The sequence below is a fragment of the Lissotriton helveticus genome, chromosome 10, assembly GCF_964261635.1.
Source record: "Lissotriton helveticus chromosome 10, aLisHel1.1, whole genome shotgun sequence".
NCBI classification, from domain to species: Eukaryota; Metazoa; Chordata; class Amphibia; order Caudata; family Salamandridae; genus Lissotriton; species Lissotriton helveticus.
Window position 1 is genome coordinate 821,499,760 of NC_136071.1, and position 23,738 is coordinate 821,523,497.

The 23,738-nt window shown below is 43.1% G+C and overlaps 1 protein-coding gene across 3 annotated transcripts in view; it reads right to left on the reverse strand.

The window, feature by feature from the left end:
• Nucleotides 1–23,738, reverse strand: part of APBB1IP (amyloid beta precursor protein binding family B member 1 interacting protein) — an 812,218-nt gene that overhangs the window by 597,169 nt on the left and 191,311 nt on the right. Inside the window, exon 1 of one of the 3 annotated variants that reach the window (XM_078663436.1) lies at nt 20,923–20,969. The exons of the other annotated variants lie outside the window; for them this stretch is intronic. The gene's annotated coding sequence lies outside the window, so the exon portion shown is untranslated. Of the gene's footprint in view, nt 1–20,922; nt 20,970–23,738 lie in introns of those variants that run through there. 3 annotated transcript variants of the gene reach the window in all.

Genomic DNA, 23,738 nt, shown 5'->3' on the forward strand with positions numbered 1-23,738 from the left:
TAAAACTATTACTGATTACTCGACCAACCAAACATGCACCAATGTTGAGAATACCGCATTGGAACAAAGAATACAGAATGGTATAAAGAATAATCAAATATCTAAGGAAGAAATGCTCTGGGGGCTGTTGATAAATGGGAATGACGTCAATTCAAGTTAAAAACTGAGTTTGGAATCAAGCTCTAAGAATCTAAATTGCTGAAAAGCTGAAGGGGGTTTCCCTAACAGCAAGTTGTTTATCCACTAAAGAGCAAATGGAAAGATTCTTCCACAGGTAATTTTTGGAGCTTTCCTTCAGGCCACGAGTGACAGATATGCATTAGATATGCGAGTGAGGTATACATTCCAGACAGTAATATCAGACGCATCCATAGGATAAAAAATGTATTCTTGTTTTAGGCATATAAAGGATCAGAGAGCAATGTTAAACTCCTAGACAGCACTTCAAATATATGGTTCCATTAAAGACCTAATTGTTATACAATCAAATAAAAATATGATTTAAAAAAGTAGAACTATTTAGTTACAAAAACCGAAACTTTACAAAATGTGTTTCCAATAATGCAGACGATTATTAGGGCAGGAGAGACAATTCTAAATCCCTTAATGGCTTTTGAGAAATTACTATTAATTATGGTGATTCCAAAGTGAAAACAGGTAAAATCAGCAACAGATGACCAAGGGCCAATTAGAGAAGAAAAAACGTCATGGTGTGCTGCAGAAAGCAGAACCAAGAACACAAACATTCTACTTGCTAATAACAAGGGATTATTCAATAATGTTCCCTCACATTATAGCTGCAGGCAATCAGAAATAATAATTAGTAGTTACTAAAAATAAAGAAAGACCACAAAGCAGTGTGGCTAAAATGGGAACAGCTGCTCCAGAAAACAGCGATTAACTTTTCCTTTGGTGCAATGGAAGAATAATATAAATACTAGCAGAGAATGATAATTCACTGAACAGGAAAGCATTTTTATAATACCAGTTGACTGTAGGAAGCTGGCTCTCTATATAGTGTACCAATATGAGGTGCACTGTGCAGAGAGTCCAGGTATCCCTTACTAGTGGGCAGGGGCGTGCTCTAGCAATCCCAAGGTGATCTATTTGTGGTAGTGGGGTCGAGCCGCATTAAGCTTATCAGAGGGGAGAGTTAGGGTTAGTTGCACACACAGAGTCAAAAAATGAGACACTCACTCATTAAAGACATTTGACACCAATCTAGACAAGCATTGGCAATGCAATAGGTCGTGCATGTGCGAGAGTTAGAGCTATTGTAAATTGCAATGTTTTTTATGTATGTGTTTTTGTTTGGTGTGGAGTGGATGTATGTGGGCTGAATTGGAATTGTTAATTGTGGAATAGTGTGGGTTTAAATTGTGTGGTGTGCAGGGGCGGCTCCTCCGCTATGGAGGAGAAGCGTCGCCCCACAGCTTTTGAGCAGTGTGAAGAAAAGAAACATAAAATGATAATAACTTTAAGTTATTATTATTTTATGCCTCGTGATGTGTCCTGCTGCTTTGCGGGCGGGTTTCAGGGCTGCTCCGCTCATGGAGCAGGGCAGGGAAGTAGTGTTTTGACCACTCCTAAGTGCGTAATGACTGTTTGGTCAGCCCTTTCGGGTCACCCGAAACGGTCATGCGTACTTCCCTGTTCTTAATGCAGGATGCATTACAGCCTGCATGGACAACATGCCCATTCCTCCAGCCCTGGGCTGAGCGCCATGTCACAATGCTCAGACCACATACAAAGCTGCATTGCAGCGTTGTGATTGGCTTTGGGAAGGGAGCCTGGCTGCCTGCTTACTGTTCTGTTGGAGGCAGGAGCAGAGAAGATGCGGGACCAGGCCTCAAGGTAAGTTTATGTTTTTTTGTATGTTATTTTACAAATGTGACACCACCCACCATTGCCCCCCTCGCAAACCCTGCGTTCGCCCCCCCCCCACCTGTGAGCCATGCAGGCTGCTGCTGGTGGTGTGTTGGGAATTTGTGTAGTGGAATTATGTGGCATGGTGAATAGATAGGGGTGAGAGCTGACAAGAATAGATAGAAAGCAAGAAAGAGAGGGATAAGTAATTTGTGCACAAAGCCGTAAATGAACTCCAGACAGAGGAGCAGAAAAAGTATGTGTGAACGAGAGAAAGAAGAGGAGAGATGGCCTAAGACTCATAAAGAGGAAGCTTCTGTGTATGCAGGAGACATCCTAAGAAGAGGAGGATCATGTGGGTTTGGGGGACAGAAATCTTGGAAAGGCACAGGAAAGACACTGTGATCAAAGACCTGAAGTGAACCACATGAGAGAGGTGAGAAGAATGCGTGAGAGAGCGAGAGATAGGTGTGAGAGAGAGAATATGAGAGACAGAGAGAGAGGAGTAGGAGGGGAACCCAGGATAGTGGAGGCGAGAGGTGGACCAGTGCACAGCATGAGGAGTTATAGGAAGGTAGTATATGTGAACAAGCAGTATAGAGAGGGAACAGGGAGTGTGAAGGAGGGATTAGAGCATCGCAGTGGAATTGCGAGATAAGAGGAGGTAGTAGTAGTGGGAGGGAGAGAAGAAAGGGGAAGTGGGTGTGTAGGGGAGAGATGATAGGGTTGGTGGAAGTGAGGGGAGAGGATGTGGTCTCACGGCTAGACTGCCGACCTTGGAGCTGGGAAACCAAGGTTCGAGCCTTGGGGTCGACTCCACATCCTGTGATTCTGGGAAATCCCTTAATCACCCTGTGCCTACCAAAAAATAATAATAAATTAATGTGTCATTGTGTAGCGTAACTGGTGCTCATGTAAAGTGCCTCAATACCTTCGGGTCAAGTTCGCGCTATATAAATCTGCAACAAAAAAAGTGCGAGGTAGAGACGGGTTGTTTTTTTAATTGTTGTGGAGTATTGTGTTGAGGAATTGTGTGGTGTGAAGTGCACTGGTGCAGAGTGCAGTGGCACAGAGTGCATTGGCATACAGTGCACGGTATAAAGTGGTTCAAAATGGAGTGCAGTGGAGCAGAGTGGTGCAGTGCAAAGTGGTGCAGAGCAGAGTGGAGCTGAGTGATGCAGAGCAGAGTGGCTTAGAGTGCATTGTAGTAGAGTGCAGTGGCGTGGACTGGTGCAGAGAAAAGTGACTTTGAGTGCAATGGAGTAAAGTAGAATGGCGTAGGGTGCAGTACAGTAGAGTGTTGGAGAGTAGAGCATAGTAACGTGCAGTGGTGCATAGTACATTGGCATACAGTGCAGTGATGCCGAGTGCAGTGGCGTAGATCGCAGCAGTGCAGAGTGGAATAGAGTGGCGTAGAGTAGATTGTATCGAGATGGAGAGAAGTGGCATAGTGTGGAGTGATAGAGTATAGTGCAGTGACACAGTGTGGAATGGCGTAGTGTGGAGTGGTGCAGAGTAGAGTGCAGAGTCATGGAGTGGTGCAGAGTAGAGTGGATTTGGGTAAGGTGGAGTACACATGATGTGGAAAAGCACTATTACAGACAACACATCTTCAATTGGAATGACCATTACATGTGCACAGACATGCAGTTTTAATGATAAAAGTATAAAGCGCACAAGCTATAATGTGTGTAAATCTCATCACCTAGTGTATTGATTTGTTTTGATTGCATTAAAATATTTGTTTCCAACCCATTCTGAATTACAAAAAATATGCTTAATTGGTGCTTTCTATATTCTGAAATATCTGCACAGTTCATTAACAGGCATTTAAAAAAAATGTGTGTTAGAAAACAAAATAACATAGTAGAGCATACCCAGAGTAGCCATCATGATTGTTATATAAATCCTCTCACTTTAAAGTCAGAAAAAGAAAAGTAAAGACCAAAATCATGACATGAGTGAGACTGGTGTGTCATAAAAGGTAGGAAAAGAGAAGATTCTAGAATCTAGGGCAGGAATTTGTTCATACTTTCTTAAAAGATGTAGTTGAGGGAATCAGTCTGATTTCAGTGAGCAAGGTATTCAACATTTTCGTTGAGATCACAGAGAAAGCTCCTTTGGGTATTCACCTCTCACCACATGATGAAAAGTATTTCAGCCATATTTTAGGCAGAAAATCAATTTGGGAACCTTGCATTGCTATCAAGGCAGTGGGGTAACGTAACATGATGGCCCTACCCCCTGCAGAATGTGATGAGGGGCTCCCTTGTCTCCCCTTGGACTGAATGGGGGCACCCTTGAAGGTTTAGCGCCCCCCTGGACGGTTGGGGACCTCCAGACACCACAAGGGCTTGCATTATGCCCCTGTTTTCAATACTTAAAAAGTTTGGTTTACTGTTTTTCTCCTTTGCAATAGGTACAGCTGCAGATGTTCATTGATTTGTGCGGTGCCTGTGTGTACATTGATTTGCCAGCATACCAGGGGTGGCATACGCAAGCGAAATCACTGAAAGTGACATCACAGGATGTTTAACCCCTGGTCTTCCCAGGAAGTGATGACAAGGTCATGACCTTGACGGCATCACAATCATTGACACTCAAGAATGCTTTACACAAAATAACAACAATTACTAATAGGATGTAAAGCCATTAAAACACAGAACAACACCAGTAACCTAACTACTTATATCACAAAACTGTCGCTGTTTATTGGTTCCACTAGTGTGTACCTTAACAAGATCTCTGGGTAAATTACAGGAAAACGCTCCAAAAAAGATTAATATCTGCCTGCAGTAGTTCATATATACTGTGTATTGAATATGAGCTATGTTATTGGGCTTACATTATTCGCCATCATTGTTAAAACGTTTTCATTTGTGTCATTTGCTAGGCACTATCACTCATGCAAAGCACGAGTTGAAACTTGTATTCAGACATCGGTTTGCACGTATTGACAATAATCAAACATGGCAACAAGTTGTTTAAATTTTTTTTATTTTTTTATTTATATATTTAATTCCTTCAGATGAGTACGCATTCCAAACGCTGCATTTATGTTATACATTTTAAAAATACTAATAACTAGAGTCCAAGTGGGAGAGGTAAAAACTAACTACCGCTGTATACATTCCTTTCTTGGCACTGCTTTTACCACAACTCTGAGCCCAGGGGTCAGATGGATCAAAACCCGGGCAGCAAGCCCTACCTCTGACGACCCTAATTGACATTTGGTAAATGTGTTGATTTACAATTCTATTAAGGGACCGGAGGCTTTGGATTATTGCTTCTCTTTCTTTACTGTAAACTCACAGCAGCCAATGAAAAAACGTTTTACGCATAAACAAACTACATTTCCCTTGATGCTCTTACATCCCATCATATCCTGTCAGACCCTATAAGAATCATAATTTCTGTCCCATGAGCCTCTTTCTTTGCTGCTCATGCAGAGATAGAGATAAGTTCTCACCATTTATTACTAAGGCACTGTTATTTGCATGGATCAATGTAATTGTGTCGCACTTACCAAGTTTGCATAGCGTAAATTTTGGCCCATTCGGGCACTTTGATTGCAGAGTTTTTTCACTGAAATCGACTTAGCTGAAGGTCTTCTTGTTACGCGCATTGCGCGCGAGCTGACCGCGATACATTGCAGGTTTGGCCTGACTGGGCATTTAATTGTAAGAGCTCCTCGCGCATACCATCGGAGGCCTCCCTTGTCGGCTGAGATACGGTACATAGCCACTTACTGCTTGATGTGCGTAGCCCAAAAGGTTTTGGGCTACGCACGTAGCACGCACCATGGATGCAATTATGAGGCTAATGCATGCGTGGGAAGTTACCGGACAGCCTCAACTTGTTACGCCTGACCGGCACGAAGAACAGTCTGCCCAAGGAGTGAGCACACGCTCCTTGAATTTCTTTATTTGGTCTTAAACCCACTTGGCTGGAATAATTGTTGATTACAGCTGTTGCTGAGTAGCTAGGTACTCAGTGGTCTGATTGTGTGCTTGTGGGTTGGCTTCCCCCTGACTCATCCAGTAATTACCTTGCCCTGCTCATTTTCTTATATATTTAGCAAGCGTAAATTCAGTGTGCGCAATGGGAGAATGGGTTAGATATGAAGAGGAGGATGAGCCCTATTGGGGTGGACAGCAGGAATCTGTCATTGAGAATAATATTGTTGACACTCTGGATGCCTCGGTCCTGCAGTCAGTCAACAGGGCCATTGAAACTACGGTCCCTAATACAGTTCAGCAGGCATTAGCTGCAGCCCTAAAACCTATCACCAAGCAGCTTGAAAGTTTTGCCAAACGCCATGGGTTTCAAGCCCCGGTTGATCGTCAAACAGACAACCAGTCAGGAAAATCAAAGTCAGGGTCATGGTCCCACGCCGATGCTCTAGCGAACCTGCCTCAAGATCAAGGTTGCCTCACTCCCTCTACCACAGATGATGGGAAAGCGAAATGCAAGCAGAGTTTATGTAGATAGCGACACCACTAGTACGGACACGACTGATGAGGAGGCCCCTGCTAAGAAGAAATATAGGAAGTCGGTCATTTTGAATTCCGATATGACGCGACAAAATCCTAACACCCCTTCACCTTCAACCCATCAGACATCATGCATCCACGATAATCTGATTGGGCCCCAGCTCCGGAGGTGGAAGACTACCTACACGATAACCTTAGAAAGGGATTCGATAAGGAAGTACGCAACAGATTGCGCTCAGAGTGCCCTCGACCCGATATCCTAGACAAGATGGCAGAAAAACTGGATATCGATGCCAGTTTACTTACCTTCCTTAAAAAGTTCGCAAAAGATCCCAAGAAAGGGATTGATCGTGCCTGGTGGGGCTGCCAGGACAAACTCTGGGATGTAGCGGGCCCTTGGCCAAAATTCTGGCAATGGCCCTTGTGGCAAAAGAGTCAGCCACGCCTGAAAACCAGATATATTGGCAGGCTGGACACAGAGAGCGGTATGCCTTTTAGGAAATGCAAATTGTGCCATCTCCACGGAGCGGCGCAAGTCTCTGTTAATGTGGATGGACTCAAACCTGACGGAATTGGCCTCGGCCATGCCTGGTCCATTTGCGGAGGGCAACCTCTTTGGAGAACGATTCGTCTAAGACGTTTCAAAATATGTGGGAACCTTTACATCGTTGGACAAAGCCCAATCCAGAATAAAAAGGGTGTTTTAAGCGGGCCTTTTTAACAGGGCCAGGCGAGGCAGAGGATGCTCGCCAGGCTGTCAGTTCTACCAAGGTCATCATGGTGGAGATCATGGATGAGATAGAGGTGACTGGGACTCTACCAGAGGCGGAACCTTCTACCCCACAAGAAAAAGGTTCAACAAGCGCCGCTTCCACAGAGGTGGAAACCAAGCCGGTTTCCAAGCCCAAAACTCTGCAGGTAAGACTTATCGACAGTTCTCATTTACCTTCTGGGGGGTCGGACTCAATTCTTCAGCCACAATTGGGGAATGTTATCACACGATGCCTGGATTCTTCAGACTATTCAAGGGTTCCACCTAGAATTTTAACCATTCCAAGACACTCAACCGAGACAACTCGGTTTTTCCCAACAAGCGTTTGTTTTTCTAGATGTAGAAATAGAAGAATTGCTGCAGAAACAAGCGATTGCTTACTGCGACGATGGGCCTCTCGGTTTCTGTAGCAATGTCTTCTTAGTGCAGAAGAAGGGTGGGGGTCATAGGTTAGTGTTAAACCTGAGAGAGTTCAATCAGTTTATTACCTACATACACTTCAAGATTGAGGGTATCCATCTTTTAGCGGACTTACTAAAGAAAGGAGATTGGATGGTCAGATTAGACTTGAAGGATGCCTATCTAATGATTCTAATTTCCATCCACACCGGTGCCTCCTGCTATTTTGATGGCAGAATCGCTGGGTGGAGTATATGGTCCTCCCTTTCGGGCTGTCCTCAGCTCCATGGTGCTTCACCAAGGTACTGAAGACAGTGATAGCTCACCTATGAGTGCAGGGCATACGTATGATAGTGCATCTGGACAATATACTTATCATGGCCCAGACTCAGGATCTGGCCATTCAACATTTGCAAATGATCATGTCTCTTCTGCAGAACTTGGGGTTTGTGATCAACAAACCCAATTCGTCACTTTTTCCCTCTCAGACAGTGGACTTTCTGGGCTTCGTCATAGACTCACAAACAGCTCAGTTGAGCCTTCCCCGATCAAAGTTACGAGGCATCAAGAAGGAGCTCACCTCGATACTGACCAAGCAAACAGTGAGATATATCAACAAGTTAGGAGGTACAAGGTCGTCTCTACTAGTGGAGATGGTGAACGATTTTTTGCACTATTGCCTAAACCATCAGATATTGGTCATAGCGGAATACATTCCGGGACAGTCGAACATTGTGGCGGACTGGAATTCCCGGTATCTGAAGGATTACAGAGACTGCAGGCTCCACCCTCAGGTATTTCAATGGTAACAGACAGTTTGGGGTCCTACAAAACATATCTTTTTGCATCCAGACTCAACAGACAATTGCAAACGTTCTTCATCTGAAGACCGGACCCTTAAACGAGAGCAACAGCCACGTTCTCCCAGGATTGGTCAGTGAACCTGAACTATGCCTTTTCCCCATTCATCTTGATTCCCAGGGTGATGACCCAGATACTCCGTCAGAAGGCGGAAGTGATTCTGGTGACCCCCCTGTGGAAGGCACAACCCTGGTTCCCAATACTTCTAGAGATGAGTTGCGATCTTCTCAGGTTACTTCTGTGGTCTCAGACAATGATCCAGGGCCCTCGCAGAGAATTGCACCCGATGGTGACATCGGGGCAGCTGTCCCGGATGGCATGGAGGCTTTCCGGCAACAATGGGAAATGCCTGGTTTTTCAGACAAGGCTTCCGCATTCATTAAACAAGCCTGGGCCCCTTCCACTAGAAAAAAATATTCTTCCGCTTGGAAAAGCTGGGTACGGCACGTGGATCCCGTGGGGGCAGACATATCCCATGTTGTGAATTTCTCGTCAGATAAGGCTTCTGAAGGTTTAGCGTATCGTTCAGTCAATAACTTCAGATCGGCCATATCGGCAGGCCATACTCACGTTGACTGTAAGCTGGTGGGTATGCACCCCGTAGTGTGTAAAGTACTCAAAGGGATCAGAGTAGCTAACCCTCCCAAGCCAAAGTATTCCTCTCTGTGGGATGTTTCACTGGTTCTATCTCTATTTGACAAATGGCCGGCTAATAGTTTCTCATCTAGGAAACAGTTGTCAGCTAAACTTGGTATGCTATTGTGTCTATCTGCCTGTAGATGATCTTCAGATGTGAGCGCTCTGGAAATTACAGGTAGCGTATTCATTCCAGAAGGTGTTTATTTTAATATTACTGGTAGGATGAAGATGTTATCACGTAGTATTGAATATAATGCTTTTACCAGTAATGCAAAGTTATGTGTGTTGCAATGTCTTAAAGCCTATGAAGAATGCACAAGGTCCTTGCGACCAGAGGGTTCAAAGCAATTATTGATTGCATTGTTAAAACCATTTAAATCGGTATCAGCAGCTACGATAGCTAGATAGTTTAAATCAATCATCCTAGAGGCTGGTGTTGATACCCAGATTTTTGGTGCACATTCTGTTCGTGGTGCAACGGCATCCAAGTCATTCATGTTGGGTTCAACTGTTCAAGATATTATGAGATCTGCTGATTGGTCATCAGAATCTACGTTTAAGCAATTTTATTATAAACCGCTGGGTGATATAACTACGGTAGTTTTTGATAAGTGTTAAACGAGCAATAATCTGAAGCCTCTGGTCCTGTAATAGAATAAAAAATTTGCTAGCATTCGCGCCAAGAATTTTCAATTCTATTAAGGACCTAGAGGCGAGGATTATGCCACCTGGCTATATTTCAATGCCTTGTAATAAAGTACCCGCCCGTTTGTAATATGTATTCTGTTTAACAGAAATTACGGGTTTTCTTGTGTTTAATTTATTTTAGGTTCTTCTGGTTGAAAAGGCTGTACGATGTTCCAGATTTGATTATAGTTCTTCCACATTGGAGGATGCTTAGTTGGATTTGAAATTTGTTCGCAAATGGACTATGGATTCGAGCAAAGAAAGAGGCGCATGGGACTGTGACTCTTATAGGGTCTGATAGGATATGATGGGATGTAAGAGCATCATGGGAAATGTAGTTTGTTTATGTGTATAATGTTTTTTCATTGGCTGCTGTGAGTTTACAGTAAAGAAAGAGAAGCAATAATCCTCGCCTCTGTGTCCTTAATAGAATTATAAATTCTTGGCACGAATGCTAGCCCATTTTTAACTCTCCTGTGATATAATTGGCTCCGTAGAAAGCACATCTAATTTGTACTTGATAACATCTAATGCATTACTAATTACGAACATCTACATTATTAACGTTAACGTATTTGTTAGCACTCTTTTTGGCAGATAAAGCCACCGAGACTCATGGAAGGAGAGTGACTGGCTGAGGGTCACACAAGTTGGTCGACTGACGAACACTGGATTCGAGCTCGAAGTCTCTTGTTTCTACTCCTGACGATTTAAGACACTAGATCACATGTCCACTATTTTTAAAAATAAACTAGCACAGGACAAAGCGGAGCTCTGAAGAAATGTACGCCTTGCAATGCAGAAAAAATCTAAAAGTGAAATGTTTGTGTTCCTAAATGCTTGTAAATAAATGTTTACATGTAAAGAGAAAAACATGTGATAAGATTGTGATATTGTTTTTAATGTTTTTTTATGAATGTATACTTTGATGGTGGTAATAAACTAATAAAGTTCGTATTCGTAACAAAGCACTTATCCAGTAGGCTGCTGTTGTGTGTGCTGCTCTCAGGTAGGCGGGTCTGATGCACTTTTCAATATTCGCTCGATGCCTCGGTTTCCCTCAGCTCTGCACATTGTTCCAGATTCTGGCTTGGTGGGTTCCGTGAATGTCAGCTTTGACTTCACTTTCAGATTCCTCGCATTCTTTTCAATTCTGCAGGAAAGAGGAGCAGAGAAGCGGGCGCCGAGGCCCGCAGCACAGAACCCCAGAGACTCAGAGCCAGGCCCGGACTGGCCGTTGCAGGCACCGGGCAATCCCCCGGTCGGCCGCATGGGTGGGGGCCGGTTTTGGGCCCCAGGGGGCCGTTTTTGTTACAGGGCCGTTTTTTGCAGCATAGCTGCAAAAACGGCCCTGTAACAAAATCGGCAGAAAACCTGCCCTGGCAAATAGTGCGGTCGCACCGCCAGGGTAGAGGGGGGGGCCGGCTGAGCACTTTGCCAGGGCCGATTTCGGTTCCCAGTCCGGCCCTGCTCAGAGCACTGTCTCCAGCACTCTGGTTTCTGATTCCCCCTTCTCCTGCACCACAGGTGAATGTGGACCTCCCCGTGCAAGCGATGTGCGCAGCGCACTCACACTGCCAGGTCAGCATTAAGTAGCGTAACAAGGCTGCCATTATTCAAGGCTCTGCAGCAGCACGCGGCAGCTCAAGGCAGACACTATGCACCTAAGGAGTGGTACTAAGTCCCTGCTCTGACGGAGGAACAGAAGAGAGAAAGGAGGGACAAAGAGGCAGGACTATCCACTAGCAAGCAAGGATTTTTTAAGGACACTGACATAGACAAATGAAAAGCAATTGCAAGAAATGGGATGGACTGATTACACCAGCGCTGTCTAGCTCAATCTAAAAAAATAACATTTTTATATTTATTTAGACACCAAGCTCTATGAGATTAGGTAGGTACTTTTCAAGTTAGCGATTTTGAAAGACTCCATATACACAAATACAGCGGTCAGATTTGAGGCACGAGCCTTGAATGAGGTAATATTATCCTATGGGAGAAACATACACTGCATAGGGTCACTTACAAGACTGTTATTCAGGACTTAAAGTAAGTAGGGGCCACGGTCCTTAATGCGACCAGCAGTTTTGGGTTACCTGCCCTGGTGCAGACGTGCTGGTCGCAAAGGTAGCCATGAAAGCTACTGCTGAAGTCTAAGGAGAAACCTGTAAGCAGAAAAAGGGTGTGAGTGGGGACTTGGGTAAAAGTCTGTCGGAACCCAATGGGAGGCTCAGTTCTTGAGGGTCTCTGGGGCAAGGGTGTACTGTCAGTAGGTTCAGAATCAAGTTGTGGGACTCAGGTGCAGAGGTGTTTTGTCCAGTAGGTCACTTGTGTTGGTTGCTCTCACTTTTGGGGTTGACCTGGAGATGGGGACAAAACAAAACAGCAGGGACACTCGTGGTGCTGGTGACATCTCTCATTGGTAGGTCGGTCTTGGCAATGTTGGGGTCCGGGCTGAACACTAAGCAAGCCTTGTTTGCTGCAAAGGATCCTGTACCCCGGGTGTAGGTGTGGGCAGCTCCTGGGGTTCTAGAGTCTCCAAACTTGGTGGGGAGACGAATCTGACCTACAGGAGCACGATGATCTCCTCCTGCATTGGTGGGCCCGGTGGTTAGCAGATCGGTGAACCGGACGTTTTGGTCGGTGCCTGCACACTGCAGAGAAGTGGCTCCTCCACTTCAAGGGAGATGCTGACATTTGGCAAAGTGCTGGCAGCCCACCAAGGCTTTTAGTGGATGCACAGCTACAGGATGAATTGGGTCTTTGCAATTGTCGACACAGGAGCAGGCAGACAATGTTTGGCTCCTAGCCCACAGCTAGTCTTCAGTTCTTGCATTTTTCACCTCTTCTTTGTCCTTTGTCTTAAGGTCAGCTGATTCTGAGTTCTTGGTGTTAGGGGGGGACTAAATACTGAATTTATGGGCATTAAGGGGTGTTAAGGATAGTAGCTAATGGGCTACTTACCCTTGGGGATCACTACACCCCCTATATGAGCACTTCCTGTGGGGAGTGGGCTTAACACTGTCCCAGAGTTCCTAATTCCAGCAAAAATAAGATGGTGGAATCCTTCTTTCGTGGAGCACATTAGGCAGCCCACCATAGGGGTGTGACTAGTCTGGTGGTGCAATACGCCTACTGCATAGCTAAGTTTCCCACCTACCTTGGTGCCAAATGGGCCTCATGGCAAGGGGTGGCATCTCCAGGTCTTGGGGAATTTAGGGGTGCATATCAAAGTTGATAGGGGCATTGAAGCCCCTGGCCTTGATATGCTAAATCATTAGCCATCCTGCAGGAGGAGGTCTGAATACCTTTCTCCGGAGCAGGCATCGTTTCTGGCCTCAGAAAGCGTGGGCTCTTGCCTGCAGGGGTCTGAAACATTGTCTGTGGTGGGTGGCTGGTGGGGTCTGTCAGCCAGCACACTAGATAGTAGGTTTTGCTGGGGCACCTCCAAGGTGCCCTCTGGGTGCATGCTATAATAATTCCTGCACTGGCTTCAGTACAGATCTATTAAGACATAGTTCGGTACCAAACACCATAGGTTCCAGTAAAGCCCTCATGTAGCTGGGGAACCTGTAATGGCCAGTGCCCAGTACATGTACTTAAGATGACTTCCCTGTTCACTTGTACCATCTAGTAATTGAACTAGACAGAACAGGGGTATATCTGCTCATGCACATATGCCCTTACATATAATATAATGCGCCCTGCCTAAGGGCACCAAGGCCTGCTGTAGGGGTGACTTACATACATTACCTACAGTGACTTTAGCATGAGACACAGAGTGTGCCATGTCGTGCTTTCACTAATGGTTTGCACCATGACACGTAGTCTGTATTTGTCATTCTGCATGCAATTTGTAAGGCGGTCCCATGGGGTGGCATAATACATGCTGCAGCCCTTAGGGACCCTCTTTGATCCTCAGACCCTAGGTACCAAGGGTCCCACTTACTATGGTCTTACGGGAGTGCCAAAGTATATGCCAATTCAGTGGCAATTAGAAGATGTTACCTTGTTTTAGGGAAAGTGCACTGCACTGGGAAACTAGATGGCAGAGACCCAGTGCACATCAGTCGAAAAACATCAGTATCAGTGGCATAAAGTGGGGATGACAATGATAAAAATAGGCACTTTCCTTCATTGACAACAATACCTAAACACCTCACCTATCAGCTGAATCAGATGAAAGTCAAGGCATTTTAACTAAAGCTGCTCTAAACATATGTTTAATGAGTCTGCCACTAGGCTGCAGATATGCAATAAGGGTATACTACAGTTACTTTGCAGGCCTTAAAGTGGGTCATTGCATTCACACACATCCTCAAGCTTTACGCTCTTCTGGCAAATATCTATTTGATACTCTGAAAGCACATTTTCTATTGCAGCGGTCATGGAGTGGAACTTTGTATCTGTGAAATAAAGCTCACAAAGTTCTCCTGCCCCAGGAGGAAACAATTTAAAAAAAATTAAAGCTGCATTTAATTTCCCACAATCCAGTTTGTGTAATCTGGGATCTTTCCTTAGTGAATAGCCATTACTTTCAGTGCCAATGAGGAAAATTGTATGTGAGCTCAAAAAAATACTACATAACATGACATTGCAGGAATCATTACATAGCGGGTGTGTTTTAGTACACCAAATGCAATGCACATGATCCCACCACATATATTCTAATAAATAGCAACAACTAAAAGAGAAATTAAATCAAACAACAAGATACATTTCAAACATTTCATCAAACCAATTAAGGATTCTTTTCATAGTCTTTCTGTCAAAGCGGTAAGGGTAATGTGATAGGTAATCTCATCTATAGGGTGACTTGCAACATTTGTAATTGCATCTGTTTCATTAAGTGCAAAGTTATGATGATTTAATTTGGTGTGTGAGTAATTGTCTGCAGAAGTCTTGGGCAAGTTATGCATGCTGATCCTAACCATGAATGCAATTTAAGTGATTCTTTGGATTTAATTTGTAACCATAACTGCACTGTATTGTGTTCTTAGGTAAATATGCACATATGTGTACATACTGTTAAGTATATACACATTTGAAATGTTAAGTTAATCTAAATTAAATAGAATTAATTAATCAATGCAGTGATTAACATTCATTTAAATGTATGTTATTAATGTAAATGTTATGTTTAAGTTTAAATAACTAAGCTATTGTACTTAGGAATTTAATCTGTGAATAAATCAAAGGATATATATATATATATATATATATATATATATATATATATATATATATATATATATATATATATCTATCTATCAACTTTGGTCTTTCTGTCTCCCCACGCCCAAGGCAGAGGATCGCTCTAGCCGCTGGAGCACGATGGATTAAACCATCAACTGATGAGTACACTACCTCTGAGTGATCGCTTTATTGAACTTTGTTTATATATATATATTACTCAGTGGCAGTCGTCACTGGGTAGTTATAGTTAGGTGTTCCATTTTTGTCTTGCTAATAACGTTGGCCCAGTTTGACGAATCTCCACGAACCTTTCCAAACAGATGCTACTTTTTGACTAGGTTGTGAATGGAAAGTTTCAGGGTGATTCATCAAGTGGGGACTGAGAAAAAAGGGGAGGGTCCTAAAACACAAAATCCCCATGCATTTTCCATAGACTTCTTTAAGAAGCGGCACTGCAAAAACTGCTGATCAAAATTACACCAAATTCGTCAGGAAGCTAGATCTTGGTCCACAGATAGTGTTTTTATAATTTGGTGTAAAGCAGTTCAGTCGATTTATTTTTATTAAGAGTCGAAAATATTTGTTTATCCAGATGGGAGTGCCAGTTGAAAAAGAGAGCATTCTGATTGGCCCAGTGAACTTTATTTCCCTTCTACCACTTTGCTCCCCCGAGCGCTCTGATTAGCTGCCACAAACATCAGAGAAAGGTTGCAGCCAGCCATTACAGGATTCAGGGACTTAGTTCCCGGTCCTGTAGTTTCTAAAACAAAAATGGATTTACAGGGGCAGGGAAGGGATAGAGACTGCATGGTTGAAAACTTCCTAACCAAACACACCTTGAGGGTTTCTCTTCCACATAATCTCTCATCAGTCAATGACTTAGAATGGGAGTCAATCAAGCTTTAATTTTATCACCCTACCTGTTTAATCTGTTGGTTAGTTCTCTAGCATTGTTGATTCAATCCTTCGATATGAAACAGTTTATTTAAGGCAAGGGCTTCTAATACTTAGTAAAGGTTGATTCTAAGACTGGGTACATTACTGTGTGAATTCAGGGCCGCCTTAATGGAGTCGTCAGTGCCAAAATAAGGTAAATCTGAACATCAATAAAACAAAAGTTCTACTTCTCTTCCATAAAAATGGCTCTGGAATCAAAATGTCCGCCCCAGGCCGTCATTACAAGGAACCAATTCCAATTCCAATTCCAAAAATTCTTTATTTCGGTCATATAGACCATAAAAGAGACAATAAAAACACATACATTTAAATACACATCATGTTTAGAAAATTACATGTTATAAAATACTCCATCCCAGCGTAGAAATAATTAAGATACTAAAATTCAGAGAGTTCAACAGATCCTATCTTTTTTCTGATCAACCATACGGCCATAAGGAATTTTGAGACAGCAAACACGATGTGGCCCAGGGTGCTAGTTTTCAAGATCCTGTATGCCTGTGCATACTCTCTAAACCCCAGGTTTTTGCAAAGTGGTGCTATCCAGCGTTTCCTAGGCCTTTGGTAGGCGCGGCACACAAATAAAATATGAAGATCGTCTTCCAAGTGGGTTTTACAGCATGGGCAAGATTTGTCAGCCGTGCTGGACCACTTGGATGTAAAGGTTTTAGTAGGCAGAGTGCCCAGCCTCCATTGGACAAAGAGTTTTCTAGCCAGAATGGGAAAAATAAAATCCATAAAATGTTCAAAAGTGTATGAATTTTTGGATTCTAAAAATCGCAGAGTAAGGGTACCGCTGTGTTGCGCATTTATCAAGAAAGCAAGTGACCTGTCCTTGAAAATTTTTGACAGTGCTTTACGCGAGATTGCTTGGCAACCTCGCGCTGGGTCCTCCCAGAGGAGACGGAGATTCATCAAAGTCAGTTCATTTTTAACAGAGACAAACCAAGGAATTTTTCCACCACTATTAAGACTCATAACGTGAGTGAGGTCCTCCCTATAATGACGCAGTTCGTTCGTGGACCAGAGCCTGTGCCAAAACTTCACTGGTCTGGACACAAGCTCCTCTGCAATAGGGGGTAGCCCCAAGTCCATTCTCAGGGGCAAGGAACCTGTTAATTAGTGTGTTTGCACCTGATAAAGTCGCTAAAGACCACCCAATTACACATGTTTGAGAATACGTTGCTATGATGCTTACCGCACCAAAACCATAATGCTCTGGTAAATACAGTCCATTTTTCCCCTGATCTATAATGACAGGTTTGACCTGCCAATATTTATCACAAACTCATAATTGTGACGTGCAATAACAGGAGTTATCACACATACAGCACCTAACTGGACGGCTCCAAGTGAGGGGATATCTTGCAGACCGCAAAAATACAGTTAGAAACCAGGGTTTATTAATAGACTTCTATTTAATCTTCATACAACAGGTTAACCCTGTCACAAAGAATAGCTTTTACCAAATTTGTATATTGAAACAAGTTGTAATTGTTTTTTATTGGCAACCACAAATTTATGCTAATGAATACATTTGTACTACTACGCATTTTTCATCATTTAAAAAAAAAAAAGTTCATGAAGTCTAAAGAGTAATGCAAATAAAAGTTAGAGATAAACGTGAGGTATTAAAAGAAAAAGTCAAGGCGGATGGGAAACACATGAGTTACAGGACTACAGTGTCATTTTATAATTAGAGTTGACTGTACAACCTGGGGTCAAGCTTCTGGTTCATTTCCATTTTTCACTCAAAAGTCTTACTGGGAAAGCAGTTTCCCTGCCCAGTGTAAAATGCGATACAAAAGGGGATGATGGACGGAGCGCTTGAACAAATCAAACACTCAGCCCCAGTCAAGTGATCTGGGTTTAATCCATCACCATTCTTTAGTTCACTCAGCCACCCCAGTTCAGACATGGCTATATGCAAATCAGTCTGACCCTGTGCCTTATGGGAACAGTCCAGCCCGAACTGCCAACATGATTTCTGGAAACCTCTCCTCTATCTCCAGTACTCACAAAAATGCATAGGTATCATCCAAGTTTTTACACCAGCAAACATTTTGCTGTCATGAAGGGCCCCATTACATTGCATATACAACCGACACTCCCTAAACACCCATCTGCTCTCAGTATATCAAGCATTGAATTGGACTGACCTATTAGTCTACTTTTGTAATGCAATGTTGTGCAATTCCTATCATGACTAGCTCTTTTTTTCACGTTTTTCAATTTATAATCAACATTCCACCGCTATCCCCCTAAGAAATAACCAGAAACCATTGTTATTGATCTTTATATTGAAACAAACTCCAAAATATTATTTTATTTTCAATGTTAATAAGCAATGCAAAATAAAAAATACAACAACTTGAAAGGAAAGTCCAAGCATGGAAAAAGTTGTGTCCCAGTGATAAATCGTCATTCGGATTGCCAACTTACTCCATGTTGTATGGACACCATGTTTACAGCTCTGGGCTTTCAATTGACTTGCTGTTTGACTTGCCTGCAATTACATATGATTCTCCAAATGCACTTTTTATTTCCCTTCCAATGCTAAAACCAGTCGGAATTTGATAATCTGGTCTTTGTTCACCTAGAAGAGTATTGTATATAGGTCATGGGTTATATGAACACAGGCCCTAGGTTTACAAGTTTAAGTATGCCAGATGCGATGGGAACGGCTGGGAATCGAAAGGAGCGCTGCTAAAAAAATTCAAAATCAGCCCTGCTTAACAAGAAAAAGTCAGCCTAGTGAGAGAATTCCACTGATCCTATTCGAATTTCATCACGTCATTGATTGCCTCACCTTTTTCATTGCTATTTTATTTTTCACGTTTAGCGTGCAGCAGCCTCCAGCTGGGATAAATGGGGCATGTCCTCCTCTGTTGCCCATTAGCAGCTTAGAGGACTGGTAGAGCAAGTTGGAGCATCTCTTGAGCCGGACAAAGTGGCATGCACACTTTGCAGCTCTCAACTCGGCTGTCTTAGACAGCTGGGAGGAGACCTAAAGGGCCTGAAGGAGCGTCCAGTTCAGCAAGGATACTCCATCCAATCCGGACGATGCTCTCACGCTGGTGAAAGTAGTACCAGGATTGGTTAGTGGAATTTCCTGGATTTTGGAGCCCGTGGAGCATTTTGAAAGGGGACCGAGGAGGGTGTCGGACGTGCAGCAGGCAAGGCAAGTGACTTTATTTTTTATTATTAGCCACTTGCCTGCATTCACGCACCCATCCACCCAACACTTAGTTGTCCGCCCACCCATCCCACCGGTGCATATAATTGCCAGCCGTCCCTGTCTTTCCGTTATTTTCATTCTGTTAGACAGTGTTGTTTTGAAAGGACATCAAAATGAAGTTCACAATTATCAGCCTTGTAGAAACTCTATTTTTTTATAGATTATCATATGCACAGAACAAAAGCTATCATGGAAAGAATGCACACTTGATTTAATCGTACATATTCTCATTTTGATTAATTTGGTTAGCACAGGATATTCACAGTAAGCAAGACAGGAAATTCCTGGAAACAGTAGCGGCAAGCACTGATCGGAGGTAGGGTTGCAGGGGTGGAAGGATGCAGGGGGAAGCGGGTATAAAAAATAAAATAAATACGGCCCAAGAGGGCCGGCCAGACAGTCATTGCGCACTTAGGAAGGTGCTACCACTCCTTCCCTACCCCACCCCCACAAGCAATGCTGCGGAAGTAGGAGAAAATAAAATGATAATAACACACTCATTATCATTATATTTTCCCTTTGTTTCACTGCAAAAAAGTAGTGGGGCGACGCTCCTCCGCCTTAACGGAGGAGCCGCCACTGTTGGAAATGCAAGAAAAGTCATAATATTTACAACAACAACATCCCACTCCCTCTTTCAGCCTTACCTGCAAATGAGGTGCAGGGGCAGTGACGATGCCTCTGACTGCCCTAAGAGGGGCGCGTGTGCACATGTTGTACATTTTATATAAACACACCCTTCTTGGCTTCATATCTCCCCTGTGGGCTCAGTCATTGGTCAGAAAGGGGCCTGAACAGAATATTTAATGCCTCACTACAGTCTGTCCTCCTTTGAGGAAAGATTGCATCCAGTCACTCTGATTCCAGCCTTGCAGATTTAACCCCTGCCTGTGCCAATTGTCCTTGCTGCAGGTTGTTGCCTTCTGGGCCACTAACATTTTCCATTTTATTTTCCCTTCATGTATTCACTTCGAGTTTAGTTTAGGAGTACTGTTAACTACTATGAAGGAGTATTACTTTTTTTCCAATATGTCAGGAGAGCCTTCTTTGGGACGGTGTTCGGGGCTTAGCCTCTGAAGGTACTATAGTTTAGGGATACAATAGCGATTCTTACAGCCTGAATTTGGTTTGGGGATTTTCCCCACATGTTTTCCATTTTGGAACTATTTACTTATAAGGTATTAAGGCTTAAGAGGAAAGGATGTTTTTCAAGGATGGTTGTTTCTGTCCTCTAAATTCTTCCAGCTTGGAATATTCTAGAATGGCAAATGCCACAAGCTGTCATCGTTTCAGCATTAGGTGCCATGGCAGGCGGCCCCTCTTTCATGGTATAGGTGCAGTCTGTCTATCAGGACACACTTGTAGGGAGGGTCAAGGGCTGTCTTATTCCCTTGTCCGGTCTTCCTCGAGCTCTTCCAGCTATGGGGATTGCTTAGTAGGATGTTTTTAGTTGACCTTGTTGAAAGTATAATAAAAATATAGAGTAAAAAGGTTCTGTCAGCTGTGTATGTTCGGAGCGCGGGGGTTTTCTGTAACTATGCTGTTCTTGTTTTCATTCCATGTCCGTACAGTACTCTGGGGACATCAGCTTGATACATATTTCCTTGTGTTCTAACGCAATCCTTACAATTTTAAGACAACACTGGCCTTTGCCCTTTATGTTTAAATAAGTAAATAAACAAGGTTGCTGAATGTTCTCTTTCTGGCAACTATTTAATTAACTGCAGACTAGAACTCTATACCAAATTAGGTTTGTTTTCTGTTTACTGCTCTAAATTAGCAGATCAACTTTTGCTTTAAACTGCTTACATTACCTTTCTATTACAAAGGAGCAGGTAGTCTTTTGAGAACGATGACGGTAGGAAGTCACACTGTTTACGTGCCGTGACACCCTTATTTTTCCTACGACCTTACAGGAAGTGGTCTACCAAACAGTATCACGTGACCAGAACCTCCCTTCCTTACTTGCGAAAACAAACTGAAACTTTATAGCAAAGAGCACGTTAAAACTAACCAGGTGCAATGGTGGCCAGGACTCGAGATACTGCCAATAAAGATACCACATGGCCACCCGTCAAGAGACACCGACGGTCCGGTTTACTTCACAGCCAACTGTAATCCGGAAGTTTAGTCCATTGAGGTTAAATAGAACTACGATTCCCAGAGTGCACAGGACGTTAAATGAAAACTCAGGACTGGATCGTTTAGTCATTTTTTCTTTAATTTAGGCACCTTGTACAGCGCTGTTATATAGCAAGCAAGAATGGACTGGGTTGCTTTTATGTAGTTTTTAGATGCCTCAGTGTTTCCTTTTTCGTATCCTTGTACGTAACTTAACGTTGCATTAAGCTCAGAAGGTAGTCAGTCCTGCCAAGATGTGAACAGGGCATCTACAAGCCCTATAACCATGTTGACAGTGAGTCTACAGCCTGTTGCTCCATCTTATCAGCCACTCAATGCTTGAAAGTGTTACAGGAGAAAGAAACTTAGGTCTCAAGAAGTCGAACCTCCTGATTGGTCCGTGCCTCAGAAAGGCCTGCATGGCTGAAACAGTTAGTCTCATTGATGGTTCTCCAGACTTTTACGTGACTAATCAGAAACCTGGAGTTTACCCTAGAACTAAGGTTGCCAGGGGCCTCATGGGAGGGAAGAGAACACTTTACCAATGTGATGGATGATTCATAACAAATGAGGTATATTGCCCAACGCAGAACAAACTGAAACATTTTCAGCAATGTTAAATTTGAAATGACTTTACATTTGAATGCCACTGGTGTGTTGCATCATTTAATCTGAATGATTGAATCCCAATATGTGTAATTGGTTAAGTACATACTTTCTCTTTCAACAAGCACAGATGAAGCCGACAGGTCTAGGCTCTATTGTTGATTTATGGGCAAATGTATCTCTGAGGGGATGTGTTACGGTAAGAACGTTCACAGTGGGATAGCTAGATTATCGTGTGTTAAAATGAAAGTGGAATGAATAGGTGTGTGAGAATAAGTGGACCGATGAATAAATGAATTTGAGTGTAAAGAGAGTTGGCCAATTCAAGCTACTGACCTACACACACAAGGCTGTACACAACTAAGGACCAGCCTACATTAACCACTGCCTGAACTTTCACCAACCATTGAGAAGACTACTCTACGCCTCCCTTTCACTTGCCCATACTCCGCACATCTACCAAAGCAGAAGTGGAGGACGCTCCTTCTCCCACATCATAGCAAAGACCTGGAACAGTCTCCCCACGCACCTCCAGACCATCACCTCACTTCCAGAATTCCAAATGGCCCTCAAGACCTGGCTGTTCGAATAAACCTCCGGGGCCTGGAAGCACCTGGATACCCTATTGGGTGATTAGCCATGCTTTATGAATCCTGATTGATTCATTAAGGATGATGGATGAATGGATGATTGAGTGAGAGTGTGTGGACGGATAGATGGATAAATTGGAGTGAGGCTGGATGGGTGGATAAATAAATCGGTAATATGTGGATGAATTAATGATTTGAAGATTAGATGGAAGTGTTTGGTTGGGGAAGAGGCAGATGTAAGCTGGACTGTGCTGTGCGGTTACGTCCAGTTTTTGTATTACTAGCACCTAAGTTCTGCCACTTTATCTCCAGGTTCCCAAACTATTTAGGGACAACTATGAAGGTGTAATTGCTAATTTTCATTAACAAGAAAGTATTTAATGTGAATTGATTAACATTTACTGCACCAACTCTGGATCACACAGCCCCACCTGAGCATCAGTGCAGCACCACTACCTCCGCACCACCTGAGCATCAGTGCAGCACCACTACGTCAGCATCCAGCATCACCTCCACACCACCACCTCAGTCTATATATATATATATATATATATGTATATATATATGTATATATATATATATATATATATATATATATATATATATATATATCTTATAATACTTTTTTAATATAACTTTTCAACATGTTGCACACAGCAGCCACAATGCTTTACAACATAGCATAAACGCATTGGGAAAGCCAATCGCTCTGGTTAAACACATATAAGGTCCCAAAGGCGAGACCTATTGGCTATGCCAATGCTTGTTATTTGACAAGCTCACCCCTCTGCAGTCTATCAACGCGACAGGGAAAACCTTCTGAACATTCACAAAACCCAACTTTTTCTTCTGACTTCAGCTCCATCTCAACGCATGTGGGATTGCATGATGAGCTGTTACTGCCTCTGCCACTGCTCAGGTAAGCTTCCTCTTAAATCTCACTAACTCTGTTGATCTGTACGATGGATTAGTAGTACAAAACATGACAGCTGCTTTGCAGTTCTCACACAATATCACCAATATTGATTGCGTCATCCTATTTATTTTAACTAATTTTTATATTTTCAATGGTAGAAACTCTGATGGGAAGGAGCAGGACATCAACACAGCTCTGGCCATTTCCAGGTTTCAGGAATCCCTCTTCAAAGTTCTAGAAGACATCTGCCTTGATGTCCCTTGGGATTATGCCTCAGAATGAAGTTCTTATTGTACATTTACATGTATATTCAACACCGGGGGACACAGCAGTTTACACAGGGCCACCAAACAGGGCGGTTCTTTTTCAATACACCCATCTACCAGGGTAACTTCTA